Source organism: Haliotis rubra, unplaced genomic scaffold (assembly GCF_003918875.1).
Source record: "Haliotis rubra isolate DU_JTF1 unplaced genomic scaffold, ASM391887v1 Scf1, whole genome shotgun sequence".
In the NCBI taxonomy this organism is placed as follows: Eukaryota; Metazoa; Mollusca; class Gastropoda; order Lepetellida; family Haliotidae; genus Haliotis; species Haliotis rubra.
In genome coordinates, this window is record NW_025764891.1 from 9006825 (window position 1) to 9026292 (window position 19468).

Sequence of the window (19468 nt, forward strand, 5' to 3'; positions counted from 1 at the left end):
GAAAGAATAGTAAAAGATCCAATTGACATAACTGGGCCTCTTTTAGATAAAGATGAAGAAAATGATACACATTAAAACAGTTTAAAAAAGCATCATCAGATAATGACAAATCGCCCACAAATTTGAAACAACAAATCAACTGATTGTTACAGCAAGTCCATCAAAAGTGATTGGTCTAACATGATGAGTGTATTTGTATCTAGTCTGTCTTCCCATATACAAGACTAGTTATTGAGCAATCAAATTTATGAATTTGAAATTTTGATTCGGAACTATGTATTGGTATATAAGGTTCTTTTTTGCAAAGATTTAAGTTAGCTTTTCTCACACAATTGGCACAATAAGCTGCAGTCTGTTACAATTTAAATGAATATAACTATAAGTATGCAAGATTATGTCATATAAAATTACGAAAACATATAAAGAGACAGAGGTGTAACAAAAATTCTGTTAAGAATTAAAAGCAATAGTTTACCATTTGGTTATTATGTGTGTGTACTGAAGAAACCAATAGTTTTGGTGATACGCTCTGGAAAAAACATCCCTAGGTCAAAGTCAAACTTGTTGCCATGGAAATGAGATACAAATAATATTTAAAATCTGTAGACAGATAAAGGCACCTGTAAACATTCTGATGTGTGTGCAAAGTTTCAAGAAAGAATATTAATTAGTTTTGAAAATCATCATCCAGACAAACACACCACTATGAACAGAGTAATACTCAAACATATTGCCATGGAAACAGGAAAAAAATATAAACATTAAGAATCCTCAAATGGCAAAAGGCCCCAGGGACAACCTGTTTTTTGTGAGCGCAAAGTTTCATAAAAAACTATCCATTATTTTAAGAGATATGATCTGGACAAACCCATCACTATGAACCGAGCCAAAGTAAAACTCAGTGGTTGCCAAGGAAATGGGAAAAATAACAATTCTAACCAAAATCCTTAAAAGCTAACAACCTGATTACCACAAGCCGTTGTATTATATGTGAGGGGGGATAAATATATATGCTACATATACAAATAGAAAGTTCCACCAACACTTATATCAGAGTGTGGTACATTATATGTGGTATACAGATAAGCGCATATTCCATTTACCTTCACATATATGGCATCAGAGACCATATAATAATCTATTATATGGTCTCTGATGGAATGCAGGTATTTGCATAAATTGCAGATGTTTGTCCTCCTGACATAGGCATATATTGCAGATATATCCTCCTATTATAGGCATTAACTGCAGATATATCCTCCTATTATAGGCATTAACTGCAGATATGTCCTCTTTGGTATAGACAGAAATTGCAGATATGACCTAATGGCACAGGCATAAAATGCAGAAATGTCCTGCTTGCATATGGATAAATTGCTGATTTGACCTGATGCATAGCTAGAAATATATTAATTTAAGAAACAAACATGTCAAGCTGAGATAATGTCGACACTTCCTTTTTAACAGGTTGTTTCTTAAAAACTTTGTGAATCTTGAAACTGAAATTGATGCTTAGGTTTGTGAATATTACAGTGATGTTTGAGAACAAGAGAAGACATTGGCCCAATGGTTTATTATTTCACCCTTCCCATAACTGTTCAATAAAGTATGAACACAGTGTGTGACAGTACAATGTGTTGATTACATACAAAACTAACAAGCTTGCTCTTATTCCAGGCTGATTCAAGAGTTCTGAATGCTTGGATGAAAGCACATGTCCAGGACAACACGTAATGGTTAATCAGAAGATTAATGAAATGTGGTTTGAAATGCATATTGGAAGCACTGGCCATACACCAGTCTGATGATGTTGAATATTACATCCCAATTATTCTAAGTTTATTTTATGTTGTGTATTATATATTATACATGAACATGTTTAACAATCACAACAATCTCAAAAAATACATGTATATAACTTAATTACGCTTAACAAAGTACACAATTTTGCTCTGCACACCACGCCTTGCAGACTTCATTTTGCCGACTGCATCACAGACACGCTAATGAGTTCGCTAATCACGCCGATAGTTGGGCTTGGGGTAGTAAATCAGTTCGCTATAGCCGTTAATTCGCTACTCACGAAGTTCGTTATTCGCAGATAATTTCAATGATATTATAAAGGACTGTTGACGGACTTTTAAATTTGTTCGCTATATCCGTTTTTGTACGCTTATATCCGTGGTTCGCTATATCCCGTGTTCTACTGTATTCTGTTTGGCTCAACATCGATCGATGAACTGTAATTTAACTCAAAACTACTAAACATATAACACTTCAATGAAACACTGATCATAATCAAAACATCAGACCAACTCTGTGACTTATTTGTAGAATTATGTCCTAAAATAAAAAGTTGTTTAACAAACTATCATTTAAAGTTTGACAAAGTTCACTATTTGTTACGAGGGAGGGCTGCAAAGAGAGGAACAGCCAGGTATACACGGGGCACGTGCTGACAAAGTTATTGAATCATTTACCTGTGCTGTGCTGTCTCCATCCTTTCTCGCGCACCTGGCTGTTCCTCATAACAAACAGTGACCTGTGTCAAAATTTTAATGATAGTTTGTTAAACAATTTATTATTTTTAGGACATAAATTCTGCAAAAAAATCACAGAGTTGGCTTGTTGTTTTGATTATGATTAGTGTTTTATCTAGCATTATATGTTTAGTAATTTTCGAGTTAGATTGCAATTAATCAGTCGGATTTTGAGCCAAACTGACTATAAATATTGTTTTTATTTTCTTATTTCTATCTACTGGTAAGGTAGGGCATGCTCTTCCCTTTTACGAACATCTGATTTCAAGTGTGGATATTCTCAACATTAGATATTAGACGTTTTGAACCGAAAAAAGACCATCGATCACAAAACTGATTATGCTCTAATCATTGTAGAAAGTGTGTTTAAACATCTAATCATCATATTCACAAACAGCAAACTTCTGCAGATGAATAGAAATAAAAAATTTACACTACTACTGAAAATATATCACAAATTTATGCAAGTCTCTGAATGCCTTATACCATTTATAACATTTGATGAACTCAAACTGAATTCATTAGAACCCTCAGAATATCAAAACATAAATTTTGTAAAGCTCCTTTCCTTTGCTTAATACTGTCTTCAGAACTATTCCAGCTAAATGCTGAATGCCTGTAAAGATTTAACCTTGGGCCAGGCAAACCAGTGATTGATATTATGACCAAGACCCACTTTTGACGGGGATGATGACACTCAATCAGCCAAGAAATGGCGACTGACCTTTAAGTATATTCAAGCATCTCTCAAGAGGAGTGAGTGAGTCTGGTTTTATGCTGCTGTTTGCAATATTCCAGCAATATCACGGCGGGGGACACCAGAAATGGGCTTCACACCTTGTACCCATGTGAGGAATTGAGCCCGAGTCATTGGTGTGACAAGCAAATGCTTTAACCACTAGGCTACCCTACCGCCCTCTCTCAAGAGGAATCCTCATTGGGGTAAGTAAACACATTATCTTTAAATGTTAACTATTTTTTTTTCTTAAACATAACAATGTAATGCATTAAAGTACAATCCATAGTGCCATAATTGAATAAGCAACTGTAATACTTACCACATAAAATCATTTAGGGAATGGCTGAGAAAGTGTAATCACGAATATAACACGTTACATCTTCACTGGTACCATTTTCAAGCTACCACTTATACCAAGGCTATCTTGAAACACTGCATATGGTACTGCCGAAATTCCTTTGGCTACGTTTTTTAAACTCAAGCCCCTGCAACATATCCTGCAGCCAAGCATTGTATCTCGATAACTTCCGCGACAAAGCAACTTAAAATCTTTGAAAACAAATTATTTGAAATTAATACAACAGTTTATCTAAATGAATAATTGTACAGAAAGAGGTATGGCACCAGATCTATGAGAATGCTTAATCCGATACTAGGGACAAACAAGAAAATGACTGCATTACCTGTATATAAAAATAGTTTGATACTTATCTATGTAATTATTAGTCTCTCCCACTACGCAAAAAATGTCAACCATGTTTGATATAAACTGCTACAGAGTGGTTTTGTGTTGTAGCCAAATACTATGTTTGTTCTATTCGATTCCAATATGACGCTTACATATATTACAAATTGTATATCACTTTCTGATAAGAATAAACAGCTTTAAGGACTATTTTTCTAATAATCAGGACCATATTTTCAGCTCCTTATGTCATGTAGGTTAGACCAAGTCATGTTCATGTTTGCAATGCCCTAAATTTCCAGAAGGTTAAAAACTCAATTCTTGTCGATGGAAAAAATGTTTCTTTAAAATAAGTTCACATATATTTTAGAATTTTCTTTGAACAAACTGATACTCAAGAAAATGCTCCTGAATTATAATCCGTCAATTGTACTTATTTTTGTCATTAATACCTTGCTGTCTTAAAGATAATCTCTTGGTGTGGCCTGAAGTCTCATATAGGAAGGCGTTTCCTATTCTCGCGGTACTTACGGATATCGGCTGAAAAAAATAACACAAACAATTCTTATTGTATGAATGTTAGTTGTTTTTAAATGAAGGGTTTTCTCCTCTAACATCTACATCTATCAGCTGCTAGATCCATCAGGTGAATTACCACTCGTGAGCCCAGTGATAAACAATGCCATCCGCCATTGACGAAACAAGGCTTCTCCCATTCTCGCGGTATTACCAGGAATTAACGTTATTGAGTGTGTGTAACAGCAATCCTGCCGGAAAGGGCGGGAAAAAGTAATGGTATGTCCAAGTTGGTATAAACTGCTCAATATTCGTGACACTGCAAGATTTTGATCACTCACAGACTTGGTCAACTTCCTAGTTACCAGTCGGTGATGTAAACAACCGGTAAGTGTCGCGCATCGGCAATTTCGGCAGAAATCGTGTTTACCGCGAGAATAGAAACCCGCGGGAATAGGAGACGGACCTATAAGAGTGAGAGAGTGAGTGTTGCTTTATATCGTTTTTAGCAATATTCCAACAATATCATGGTAGTGGACACCAGAAATGGGCTTAACACATTACCCAGTATACCTCTGCCGGCAATCTAACCAGAGACACTAATGTGACCAGCAATGAAAGCTTGAACCGCCAAGTTACCCCACAGTCCTCATAAAGAATGTTCATGAATCATTTCCATAAACAGAAGTACTTGTGCACCCATTTGTTTTAGAATTGACTTCAGCATTTTGAACTTAAGGAGATAAACAAAAGGTCATGTCACACCCTACCTTACATTTGTAGCTACAGAAAGGTAGAAACATATATCAACTCTGAAGGAAATATGTAAATAATAACAGCTGAAAGACTGCTTATGGACACACCAAAAACAAGAAACAAGATTTATTGACATCTTTCAGCGCAAAACTGTAGCACAAGCCTCACCAATTCTAATATCAGTCAATCAGCAATTAGTGGTTGTGGTTTAAATTTGTTTGTGTTTATGGAAATATCATGGCAACCTTTTGCAGTTTATTTTTTTAACAAAATATCAGTTTCATAATCATTAGAAAGAAGACAATTAAGTCTGCTGCTCACATGTATTTAATCATTTTGGTTTTGTGAATAATAAGAGATATAAGAGATACATAGCTATTACTACTTGGTACAGATATTCAATCACATCACGCAAATATCAATGATGTGAATAAGTGTACCTTAAATGTTAACATCCGTAATTGTAAAGGTATCCACTTCCTGAGCTGTTAAGGTATAATTTAATTCTTGTCCCCACAATTTGCTTTCTTCAACCAGTTGAACCTCGTAAATATTTCATTTAACCATTTGTGAGGTGAGGTGAGGTGAGGTGAAATTGGGTTTAACGTCGCTCTTGAGAATATTTCGCTCATATGACGAAATGCATGCGTGTGTATGTGTAGGTGCAGCTGCTTGTACTAGCCCAGACTGAAGCTGGTTTTATAGTGCTAGCCAACTGAGATACCATGCTGCAGTGAAGCATGAATACCCCACTCAGACACATTATACTGACTCCGAGCCGACCAGTCCTTGATGTACCCATTGATGCCGAGCGCCAGGCAGGGACCAACAAGTACCATAATTTAACGTCTTTTGGTATGATGCGTACCATTTGTACAGGGATTAGATTAATAGTTATTGTGGTGTCATTCACAATGAATTCACATTCACATTCACAATTCACAATTTTCAGTAGCGTGGTTATGTCAATCTTATATAATATATTTAAACATAAATAACACAAGAACGTGGTAATATTGAATATTTAAATATGTTTTTTCAACATTTATTGATATTCAATCTCAAATCTACTACAAAAGAAATTAGATATAATGTTTTCTAAGTAGTCATATTAGTTTATGTCATTATTAAAAAATACAATTGGTACTACATATATTTAAGGAGAAAGTTCTTGTATTCATTCTGCAAGTTTCGTTCTGCATCTCATAAATACAGCACAATATTAAGGTACACCAATCTGTCTTTGGCTCTCTACATAACCAGGATACACCGTAATAGAAGATATGTTCCTACTCGTTTAGTGAAAACTACAGACAAAAAAGGTAGCCATTAGAATTATTATCGTTGTCATGATAACAAAAGATAGTTCTGGGGACAGCTTAGTACAGGAAAGCCTTTGAAACTTGGTATGCTGAGAGTTTATAAAGAAAATAGCTTCACAGTTCCAAATTCTGACAAAAATTAATCAAACTTGACAATTGAGGTTTTCATTTACACTGCAATACAAATGTTTAAAAATGAAGAGTTTCAAACCATGTTTACCTTGCCTGACACAAATTACCATATTACAAAGAAATCACCCACAATATATAAAATTTAAAAAAGAAAGAAATAGACAATGATGAATACACAAACATATTGTTTAAAACATGATATTTGTAAGTGGAAACAAGTCATTTTTAAAATATATCTGATCTAAGTAGTTTCCACAAGCACTTTTTCCCCCAGAATAAAAAGTAAAATAAATAAAAATAATTTCATTATATGATGAGAAGCAAATTTAGTATGAACAAAGAACAACCAATACATTGCAATAATCCAATAACACACAAATAATTACATCTAACAGTCTTAATGACAAATCAAAACTAATTTTGAAGAACATATATTTGCATAAAGCTGAACTCTATTTCCATATAAATGTGAATATCACATTATCTCAGCCTTGTTGCATGAGGAGGCACATTTCTTGATTTTTTAGTCTTGATGTGATGTTGTTCATCATCGCTGTCATTATCGTTCCTGAATGGCTTAACTTCATCTTTCTTCTTCCTGTGTCTGATATAGAGCAGGAGCCCCGCCCCTGCCAACAGCAGTGTTCCGCCCACAGACGCTCCTGGATAGAGGAAGGGATCGTGGGATACTCATATACATGCATGAATACATCTACATTTCAATATTTGATAACATTCTGAACAGTAATAAGAAAACACTTAATTGAATGGACTATACAGAATAATACAGTATCTTTACTTCATACACTGACATTAACTGTTGAGGATTGTACTGTTATCAATCCTTCTTTATTTGAAGGTGACCAAAAGCATGTTATGCCAGACCAATTTGATCCCTGATATTAATTAATTTAATTCAGTTAAATTCTGGTATTAATGTGATTTTAATTTTATCCAAAGTTTGCTATTTTCAAAAGCAAACTATGTACATGACAGAGTCGTATTTTATCATGTAAATTATGTACAACCATGAGAGGTATGGTAGTGAGGTAAGGTAGACAAATACACAGAAACAGTTACTGTTGTCATGTAGACTTACTTTAACATGAGAATCTGAATTCTTTTGTTCATCAAATCAAGCATTACCTCATTGTTACACATTACAATATTTCATTCAGCGATCCTCGAGGGGGGTTAAAGTACTGTAAAATTATTGTCCTCCTGAGAGGGTATGTAAGTCCCAAAACATTCAAAGTAAATTTCAACTTTCCGTTTTTTAATCGTAGAATACATGTATGTGTAAGTTTAATGTATGGCTAGATATATCTAAATTGCTAACAGCTGAGGGGTTGATGTAAATCCAGCTAGGGCCCATGCAGGAAGCAAATGTACTGTAAGTCCCCATGGTCCCTAGTATGGTGATCTACCTGCAGTTGTTGGCAATCTATAGCCTGTTTTTATATTGTATTGTCATTTATAGGTAAAATATTTTAGATTTAATTACTAGTCTTAAATTTATACCTGTGATAATCTAGTTATTTTACTGTCCTTCGTTGACAGGTGTTTTATAACGTAATTGTGTTTATTGTTAATTTATAACTTTTTAAGTCACAATATGGATGAAATATTGCCGATGTGACTATAAATTTTAACTCACTCACTCACTCATTCAGCGATTTTCAACAATCAGATCATACACTTTCACAGCTGTTTTGCATTTCAAATGAAATCTGTCTTGGCAGTTAATTGAGCCTGGAAATGGTCGGGCGTTTACATGCAATATCTTCAACAATGTCAAGATATTTTAATCTCATCTATCCATCAGAGTTTGAAATATAAGAAACAGTTTGCATTCATATCTGTGCCTCATCAAGATCAGTACACATAAATTCAAAAGGATGTGCTCCAGGCTGGCCAATAAAAAAGCATAATTTGAATTTACCAATCTTGAATTTTCCTGCCTTGTTTAGCAATGTACAATCAGGGCCAGCTTTTGCACAGGACACATGATGCCTACAACTAACCTTTTCAATCATGGTTTCACCATTCAAGTCTCATAATGCCATACATATAAGTAGCTAGATTCACTAAATATGATGCATTCCATGTTAACTTACGAATTTACACTTACATTTTAAATGAACATTGTATAAGAGGTGGGTGAAATCAGTGCTGGACTCTCTTACACATTTTGAATGAGTGAGTGAGTTTAGTTTTACGCCGCACTCAGCAATATTCCAGCTATATGGGGCAGTCAGTAAATAATCGAGTCTGGACCAGACAATCCAGGGATCAACATCATGAACATCAATCTACGCAATTGGGATATGATGAAATGTGTGAACCAAGTCAGTGAGCCTCTTACGACAAGCATGGTTACTGAAGATCAATATTCTAACCCGGACCTTCACGGGTTGAAATGCTATGATGAACAGTCAAAAAGTGATGTCATATAATATGACATCACTTTTTGACTGTTGAATCACAGCACAGGAATATTACATATATATGTGTCAACCCAGTCAGCGAGCCTGACCACCCGATCCCAGTAGTCGCCTCTTACGACAAGCATGGGTTGCGACACATTTGAGAACACCTGGTGTCATAATAGATTTTCAATGATCAGTTATAAGAATTATGCCTTTTAGATCTGTGTCAGTGGATTTTCAAGAGTGATGTTTTCAATTTTGTATTTCTCATGTAAACCTAAAAACTATTCAAATGCTAATAAAGCATGGAAGTGGTAAATTGGTTAAAAACAGAGGGAAAATTGGTCTGGTCTTGTAATCACTACACTTACTTTATGACCTTATTTTAGATGAGGACAGCAGTTAAAAGCGCAAAATGAAAAATCAGCTAAATTCTAAATAGAAAAAAACATGCCATTTTCCTGATCTTAATGTGTTTAACACAATTGTTTTCCTACCTATAATGATGGGCATGATGTCAGTATCAGCTTCAGCAAGTTCAACCTCTTCTGGTTCCTCCACCTCTACCACAACTGTGGTGTTGACAGATCCTCCAACACTGTAGGCCTTCACGGTCCAGTTACCCTTATCAGAACTGGATGCTGACTGTATGGTCAGAACATTTCCCTCGACACTGTATCCAGTCTTCTTGTGATCATCATCCAGCACTGTAGAGTCTGGGACAACCCAGGTGACATATGGTTCAGGATCTCCGGATGTCTCACAACTGATGCTGATTGGGTCCCCAGTCTGGACAGTAAAAGGTCCATTACAGGTGACATTTGGAGGAATGCATAGCAAATCTGATGAAGGGATGTCGACAAGGTTCTGGAACTTGAGTCGATCTGGTCCATAGCATTCAACAGATGTGTGGGATCCTATTTTGGCTGAAGAAAGTTGAGGAAGATTCCTCATCCAATCCAAGGCACAGTTGCATTGCCAGGGATTGTCTGACAAATCCAGATGGTCAAGACCTGTCAAAAATGACTGGTAATCTTTTGGTAGGATCTTCAACTTGTTGTTACTCAAATCCAGTGTTTCCAAGCTGGTGACAGGAGTAAAGAGGTCCCTGGGAAGTTTTCTGAGTTCATTTCCATGAAGGTCCAAAACATGAAGAGATGTGTCATGCTGGAAGCTGTTCAGATCAATATGACCAAGTTTCATGTCTCCCAGGTAGAGGAAATGCAAGGATGGAATATTAGCAAAGGTTCCTGCTTCAACTTTACAGTATTCATTCCCACTAAGATCCAAAGAGTCCAGATTGGGCAGGTTGTTAAATGTTCCACGGTGAATCTCGGACATTTTGTTATCTTTCAAAGTCAGCATTCTCAATTCCTGCAAATCCTGAAAAGCATCAGCATCAATGGTCGTAAGGGCTGTGTTTGTGATAATCACTGTGTGATAATCTTTAGCATTTTTAACATCTTGGCGCTTCAGATTGGTCAGTTTGTCAAATGGCACCGACGCTGTTCCAGAAATAACCAGTGTGTACATGTCTGTTGGCAGACCACTAGGAATGGTCATCAAGTCATTGTCCTCACAGGTAACTATCATTGTCCTTGTGTTACAGTTGCACTCCATGGGGCAGCTTCCACTATCAGATGAAACACCAACGAAGACACAAATAAAGAAGCTCAAACGTACTAACCTGCCCATCACTTTGAATTTGGTGTCACACATGCTGGTGATGACCTTCATGAGCTTGTTCAACTTTCAGAAATTCCAGCAAAACACTGTAGGGCCATGACAAATAATGTTTTCAAATTATTCTTCATCCTGATAAATGTATTCCAGATTAACACAAATTCCTCAGTTTGTGGTCAAACATCAAATGTTTCTAAAGGTGTTAAGACTCCAGAAAAAGTAACCAAACCAGTAGGTGCACACTTTCAACTAAAAAATCCAATTATTGCTTTAGTATACAAGCCTGTTATATCAGTGCAAGGGTGAACCAACACATATATCAAGACAGGTCACAGCTTCAAAAAACAAAGTATGTGTTTCACAAATCAAAGTTCTCTTTTACCTTCTGAAGGCACAACTATGTCTTACTCAAGTGCCATGCTGGAAGGTTATCCAGTCAAGTGACCAAAGTAAAAGGCTTGGTTCCTTTTATCTTACCCAATCATTTACATCCAGAGGTAGTGAAAATCTTAACAGAATCTATTAAAGATCAGATAAGCCCAAAGCCTATGTAACAAGTCCAAATGAGAGACAGTGTCTGAATCTACCTGCTGAAGTGGAAGGGCGCAGGCTTAAAGCTTCCAGCTTTGTCAACATGTAAAAGAGTACTTGATGTTCAATGGGTACAGATTATGCCGATATTATGCTGTATTTGGCAATTTGATAAATGTTTCCATGTGGGTGGGCTTAACATGTCTATGGAAAGAGTAGATGTGTGACTATGATAAGATTTCTTTGATTAATGATAGAATTTTGACACTGGGATATATTTGCTGATGACTAAATTTCAGTTTATGACACCCATAGTGCTGTATTTGTGATGGTATGTTTGAGAGGCAAACCTTTTTACAATAGTCATAATCCAGAATTAATAACTTCATTTGCTGGTTCATCAATAATTTGATTGTCGCTTGGAGAAGTACTGTGCAGCACAGGGTGTAAATACAGTCGAGCATCGATATTCATGGGACCAAGAAAAAATATCGAGTTATCCGAACTTTGAGACACCCACCTAGGGCATATCATCACATACCACTATGAAAGAAAACAAAAAGTAGATTTTATGTATATTTATTTGTATATACATTTTTACTCACAGGGATCGCAATCACACATGATACAGTTCATGTTCCAGTGTCCATCACATGCTCAGTCACGTGATTACACAAAACCAGCAGTATGTTTTGATTCGAAACTATAATCTGTTATCAGTAGTGTTTAGTCGTAACAGTGAGTACTTCCTAATTAATTCCTTCTTAATTAATCCTAATTGAATAACAAACAAGTGACACCTTCAATTCAATTAGCCCTCATTAGTTTACACTACCGGATCCCTTTGATTCATGCCACACCGTGTTTAAACAACATCAGTTCAGAGGGAATCTTGCCCATGAAAGGTAGGTGAATATCGAGTTTCTTTGCAAATATTGAGTTAAAAGGGTAATTTTGCTTGTTGGGACCATGAAATCATATCGAGATATCCGAAATATTGAGACATCCTTTTGAGTTAAAAGAGATATCGAGTTATCAGAGTTCGACACAACGGTGCTCGACTGTAGTTACTTTTTTGGCATAACGTGTGAATGGCTGGTGCTGCCATTAGAGCAGGACATGTTCACCCTTTTTGTGAATGCCTGGTGTCATTATTAATTTCCAGGGGTCCATTATTATAATGTACGAGCAGATTTTGCTCTCTATCCAGAAAATGGAATTTGTGACTGAAGACAGTGAGGTGAGTTGAGTTGAGTTGAGTTGAGTTGAGTTGAGTTGAGTTGAGTTGAGTTGAGTTGAGTTGAGTTGAGTTGAGTTGAGTTGAGTTGAGTTGAGTTGAGTTGAGTTGAGGTGAGGTGAGGTGAGGTGAGGTGAGGTGAGGTGAGGTGAGGTGAGGTGAGGTGAGGTGAGGTGAGGTGAGGTGAGGTGAGGTGAGGTGAGGTGAGGTGAGGTGAGGTGAGGTGAGGTGAGGTATATGGGATCCAGTGATATGATACAATGGGAGCAAACTATTTGTAAAAAATGTTTATGTATTTCAAGAATCTATGCCAACAAACACTGACATTTCCGAGAAACACTTGCATATTTTTACCGTAAATTTCACATGCACACTGTTTGCCAAAGTGGCAACATAGAAAGCAGTACTCATTTCTATGTTCAAGAACCTTTCACGTAGTTTGCAGGGAAAAACAAGGCTCTCTCCTAATAAATGTTTTCCCCCCACATTTATTAAAGTAAAGCAGATGCCTTATTGCTCATCATATACAATTCAAATTACATGCTTGCAACAAATTAAAATGTATTTGTTTTGTTAACTGGTTATCAACTAGCTGTCATCATGAAAGCGTATTCAGATGATGCTAAACGTTTAATTAGAAATGTGTTGAATTTTGTTAAAAAAAGAGAGCAAACGTAGCAAACCGATTTATAAGGTGTCGGATTACATGAGACGTACAACTTTTGCTCTTGGCATGAAATAGAACATCGTGCTAACAATTGTGAAAAATAAACCAACAACCAATAGACAAAACCTTGTACAAAAAGGTAGGCATCCAAAATTAGATTCTTTTGACATCAGGGCCATCAGAGATGTCATTCGCCGGCTATTTGCTAGAAATGAACACCTCTTCATACCTGTCACGTGCATAGCTGACCTATATTGACAAACGTTGACCTTTATGACCCAACACTGCCGCTGTTACAGGTCATTTGCTCCCTCCCTCTGCAAGCATTCTGCGTTCTGCTGTTGATTTTGTTGACAGTTACATAGACAGATTCTTTAATACAAATGCATAAAATCGGTGATTTACAATGTGATTAGGTTGTCTGACAAAACATCCACTTGCACAGTTTGAGATCGATTGGGTCATTGGATGAAGAGATATTTACAAAAAAACGGGTCCACATGCATTTCATGCCAAACTATACATGCCATCAACTAATTGCTGAGTCAGACTGCCAAATCCAGTAAGTGACCACTTAAAATCAGTATGAGGCAAAATAAAAAAAATGTTGTGGTTCCGATTACACCTCTTTAAAATTTAGGGTAGGTAGGTAGGAAGGAATTTTTTTTACATTTTTTTTAGAAGTAAAGTACGAAGTAATAACACATTTATCAATGTGTAATTGTTTATTCAATCAAGCTTGCAAGACTTTCTCTATCAGAATGACTGATGTCCGTTGGTGCTGGGAAACAACAATGGTATCTGAAAGCCTATTTTATTCATACCTTATAAAAAACCTTGGGTCATCACATCTAGTGACATGTAATTGCAAACTTCACATCCTTACTGAGAGTTCTTTTCTCATGTTTGCTCACATGAATTGGTTTGATGTAATTTTTTTCTAATCACCACAAAAAAAACATTTGAAGAAAGTCTTCGTATACAATAACCAACCCTTTTCTAAAGAATGTTTTCTCGAGCCTTCGTATATACAGCTCATCTGCAGTCATATACCGTAAGTTGCTTGGGACCAATTCTAAAAAAGTCCGCCACACGGTATGAGTTAATGAAATGAGAACTCATTGTTGTTATATGGGTCAGTAAGTAACAAACAAACACTACGGAAAAGGAAGAAAAAAATGTTTTGATGACTTGAATGAAGACTAGTGAAAGTTATGATCACAAATTCAGTCTAGTTTTACCCCGCTTTTAGCAACAATATTCCAGCAATATCAGGGCGGGCTTCACACATTGTACCCACGAGGGAAATCGAACCTTGGTCTTTGGAGTGACGAGTAAACCCTTTAACCACTAGGCTAGCCCACCACCTAATAAATCTGAACAAGATAAGGTTTGATAAGGTCGCTAGTGTCCTGTGATACAGACAGACTATTGAGCAACACTTTACAGCAGACAAAGTTAAGATTTTCACCAGATGAACATTCTTCTGTCTTGCAATCAGACACCAACAAGTCATTTTTCTCTTTGAAGCAAATAAATCATTAACACTTCCTCTTTTCATATCAGTCTGCATCAATATTTGTTGAAAATAATTCAAAACTGTGAGTGACATTTATCAAAGGGGCAAGAGTACTTAGTGGGTGACTATCAAAAGGCCGTTTATCTGTTGATTATCTTGTGTCAGGAAGATTGATGATCTTATTCAAAGGCGAGGGGTCGATATCCTTAGTTCGACTTTATATTAACATGGCATGTAGTATCAATCAATATTTGACAGGGCACACTGATTCATAAACTGGGCTTTTTGAATTACAGCCAAAATTAGAATATATACAGAGAGAGTAAGTGTCAACATTTATCACATTCTGTTATAATGTTCATATCTAATATACAGCAACTGTTTCATATGAGATCAAATGCATTTCATAAGGGTTGAAACAATGAAATATACTTCATTTTATATTGAAAAGGAACAAGTATGGCACTTTAAGTTTATGGAATTTTAAGTTTAAGGTAATAAAGATTACACTTGATATCAATTTCTGCTCTATGTCATCTTTGATAATCGAGGATAACATATTTCTATTTTATCAGTAATGAACCTACCTTGTTTTAAATATAAATGGAAGTCCTGTTGCATCAGATGACTTCACATGCCTTTCCACTAGGAAACCTAAACGTTAATTTATTACAGTCAATGAAATAATAAATGGTTTTCTTGTACAAGGATATTTTATATGTAGATCTTTGTGAAATTCAGTAGGAGCAATTTGATGTGTTGTTCATTGCAAGATTGTTATCAAGACAGTTTGTACAATGGGGGTTGTGAAAAATGACTTAAATATTTTTCAGGATGGATACCCCAACACAATTAGGTGTAGTGCTAAGAGAACATAAGCAGTATCATTTATGAGTTTTGCAGAGTAAAACTTAACAGATGTTTTCATTCATTTAAGTTAATTCGTCATTTATTTGCTGAATGCTATATATAATGCCAGAATCCTGCCTGAAGCAAACAAACCAGCACCAGAGTACTGTTGCTCACCTTCCGTACTCAACAACTGTGTCTCCGGACAAACTCTTGTTCTTCTAAGCATCAAACGTTAGTTTCAGGTACATTATATTGTGATTATAAGTTCCCTTCTTATGCAGTTTCCATGTTAAAATCTTCATGACCTTCAAGAAGAATTAATAATTTTACTTTTAAGCTGAGATCAAATACATTTCCAATATGACAAATAAACAAATTCCAGATACACCCAGCTCTACAACCCTACAGACATATAGTAAAACCCTTATCTTGTTATCACTGTCAAACATTTCACTTAATAAGTGGATACATGCTCAGTTTCAAAATCTGAACATTCTTAGAATATTTGTCGCACACAAATTTCAGCAAGAAAGAGGGCAGTTTTATGTGCGGTTGTCAACTACGGGAGAATGTCTTATCCACCAGGTAGCTGGGACAGTCAGGCACTGGACTAGAATCACACACTGTTATGTAACATCCACGGACTACACACAGCCTGTGTTTGGCCTGGGTTTGCATGTGATAAGCAGAGATTTTCACCTGCCACTGGCCCGTCCATGATTTACTCAGAATACTTGTTAATCTTTACTACAACTCTTGTATAGCTTTCCCCTAGTCTGTCTCACAGTCCCTGAACAACATTATTTTCCCTACTGCCTAGCCCTCTCTGCAGTGCTAAAGCCCTAAATAAAGCAAGTCTAGATTTCCTCTGGTCTCCCTAGGGCTCCTTTTCAATATAAATGGGCTTGTTTGTTACTATCCAAATTATATATATTCAGAGACTAAGCCTTAGTCTGAGCTTTCCCCCTGTCCAGGTATTTCAAAGAACAGGTGCCCTGTGTGGTCTCAGCTTGGGATGGGAGGGTACCAGATATAGCTTATATCAATCTGGAACCAATCCCAAAACGCGAACGAAAAGATATCTTAAAATGTTAAAGCATGTCAATGCTAAAAATAAAATAAAAGTCAAAGACAAAATTACGGACAAAGAAAAATTATCATCTTTTTTAATCAACAAAGCATTTTTAACATTTTGTCTAGTGACATTTTCAAGATATAACTGCTTAAACATAAGGTTAGAGAATGGTCAATCTCGTGTTATAATATATGTCACATGAAAAAGGCAACAAGTCATAAATTCATTAAAGGTAGCACTTACTGACAATGACAATCAACTGATGGTTGATAAAATAATAACAGTACACTATGGTTATAACAAACTCAAAGGGACCATTAATTTTAGTTCATTTTAACCTAGTGGTTAAAGCATTCACTCGTCACGCCGAAGACCCCACATGGGTACAATGTGTGAAGCCCATTTCTGGTGTCCCCTGCCATGATATTGCTGTATTATTGCTAAAAGCGGTGTAAAACTAAACTCACTCACTCACTCATTTTAACCGTAGCTCTTTACATCCATTTTGACTAAAATATACAGCTAATGACCAGGTCCCATTCAGTTCATTATGAATGAAAATTGATGTATATCAACAGTTTTACAAACACAATACTTCAGTATGGATCCATACTAGTAAAATGAAAAACAGTCTCCTGTCTGTGGAACATAATTCATAAGAGTTCACATATACGCTGAGAAAATATATTGCTGAAAATAAATTTTGCAAATAACTGTTTTCATTTATTTTGGGCGTTACATAACAACTTTTTTCAGTTAAATGACATTGGCAAGTAGATCAGACAATCAAGTGATTGATATTCAGAACAACAAATAACCATATCACTGAGTAAGTGAGTTTAGTTGTATTCCAATATTAGCAATATTCCGGCAATACCAAGGCGGAGGACACCAGAAATGTGCTTCACACATTGTACCCATGTGGGGAATTGAACCTAGGTCTTCGGCATTATGAGAGAACACTTTAACCACTAAGCTACCCCACCGCACCCCATATCACTGAGGCTGGACACCTAATCCCACTGCACAAGAAGGATAGGTCACTGAGGGCCAAATCTAATCCTTGACATTACTGTTAGAATGTAAGTAAAGCAATAATACGCATGATGTGTGTGTGAGTGTGTGTGTCAGTATTCAAGTGATCAAATAACTTATCTGTGCCCTGAGGACCCATCCCCTGACTTGCACGGAATTCTTGCAACATATTTATGATAACACTTGGGACAGGATAAAGTACTTTATTTACATTTGAATGAATATGAAGTACGGTATATACATGTATAAAAGCAAAAGAAGACATGAACAAAGTAGTTACAATTAAAGAATTTACTCGTGACTTGAGAAAGAAGGCTGTTTGGAGAACAATGTGTAGTTCTCCATTATCTTTGTCATCACATCGATTTTTTAATATATCTTTATTCCAGTGTATATTTCACTTTGTGATTATATTCATACTGTAAGGAAACTGAATATATTCTGACAGTATTTGAAACTAAGCCTGAACTGTACAAACTAACTCTCAGGTGAGACCCAAGTTAAGCATGAATTTCCTAGTCATGACCAGAATGTTGAAAATAAAGATTCAGTGGGTCCATACATTTAAATGGCATTAGAGCAGACATTAATACTCTTGGACCTGGAACACTGACATGTATTTTCCTTTCATATTCCTAATCCCAAACAATTACAAATGTCTTTAACTTCATTTTTTAAGAATTATTTCAGTGGAAGTATGAAGCTGATCAGTTCTTAGCTCATTGTAACTAGCATTATTTTAACAGCTGAAATAATACACATATTTTCCACTCTATCAGTAATGGGATAAAGAACTAGACAGAAACCATCCACAGGTACTGATGGGAAAAGATATTGAGGAAAACAATGATAACAGGCCAATCATGATGAAAACATGAGGAATACATTGTACATATGACATAACAGGCTAGACATAACAACATGATCAACATCAATGAGAATTTACAATGCTTTTGAAGCAATGAGCAGTGAGTGGGTAGAGTTCTGGACCTCCAACCTGAATATCATTTCAGTTATATAAGCTTTATATTGGGAAAGGTTGAAGCTTTATATTGATCAAAGTAATACAGGATGACATGTTTTCATGCTAAACCAATGGGTGAGTGAGTGAGTTGGGTTTAACACAGCTCTGAAGAGTATTCCAGTTATATCCCGTCATGTATGCCATATATATACAACAGAGTGGCATAACATATTTACTACAGTGTTACATGAAAAATATTGGTGTTCTTGAACTTCTTTTGAGTTGTAAATAAATTATATGTTAGGCCATATAACATAAGGGTACATATTTTGAACAAAAGCATCATATATAAACTCTAAATCATCTCAAATCTAAAATAGACAAACTTGTTAACACTGCAAGTAAAATCGCTGGAGTCAGATTTGAATGTTTATCATCAATATATGAGCGGCAAATCGTGAATCAAGCTGTCAAAATTATACCTGACGGTACTCACTACTTAAATTCGGAATATAACCTCCTCCCTTCAGGCCGCCGATACAAAGTTCGAATTGTGAAAACTAAGAGAGCCCGTACATCCTTTATTCCAAGTACCATATCTCTCTTAAACAAATGTGAAGATACCTAAATCAATGAATTTATGTAAATATGTTTTCTTTCTCTGTGATGTGTCAGTAGCTCTGCTGATGTAACACAAATTCCTGAAAAGGCATTAAAGTATTATTCTATTCTATTCTATTCTATCTAAACATTTTCTACCACAGTACGCAAGTAAAATAGACTTAC

The 19468-nt window shown here is 35.9% G+C and overlaps 1 protein-coding gene and 1 long non-coding RNA gene across 3 annotated transcripts in view; both read right to left on the reverse strand.

The window, feature by feature from the left end:
- LOC124281694 (sterol-4-alpha-carboxylate 3-dehydrogenase, decarboxylating-like) overlaps positions 1-19468 on the reverse strand; it is a 47057-nt gene that overhangs the window by 11086 nt on the left and 16503 nt on the right. The gene's annotated exons all lie outside the window — the stretch shown is intronic.
- Positions 3693-14080, reverse strand: LOC124281840. The gene is made up of 3 exons (XR_006899993.1): positions 13986-14080; positions 6770-6778; positions 3693-3702 (listed from the first exon to the last, which is right to left on the reverse strand). It is a non-coding gene; the product is annotated as an uncharacterized LOC124281840 (long non-coding RNA).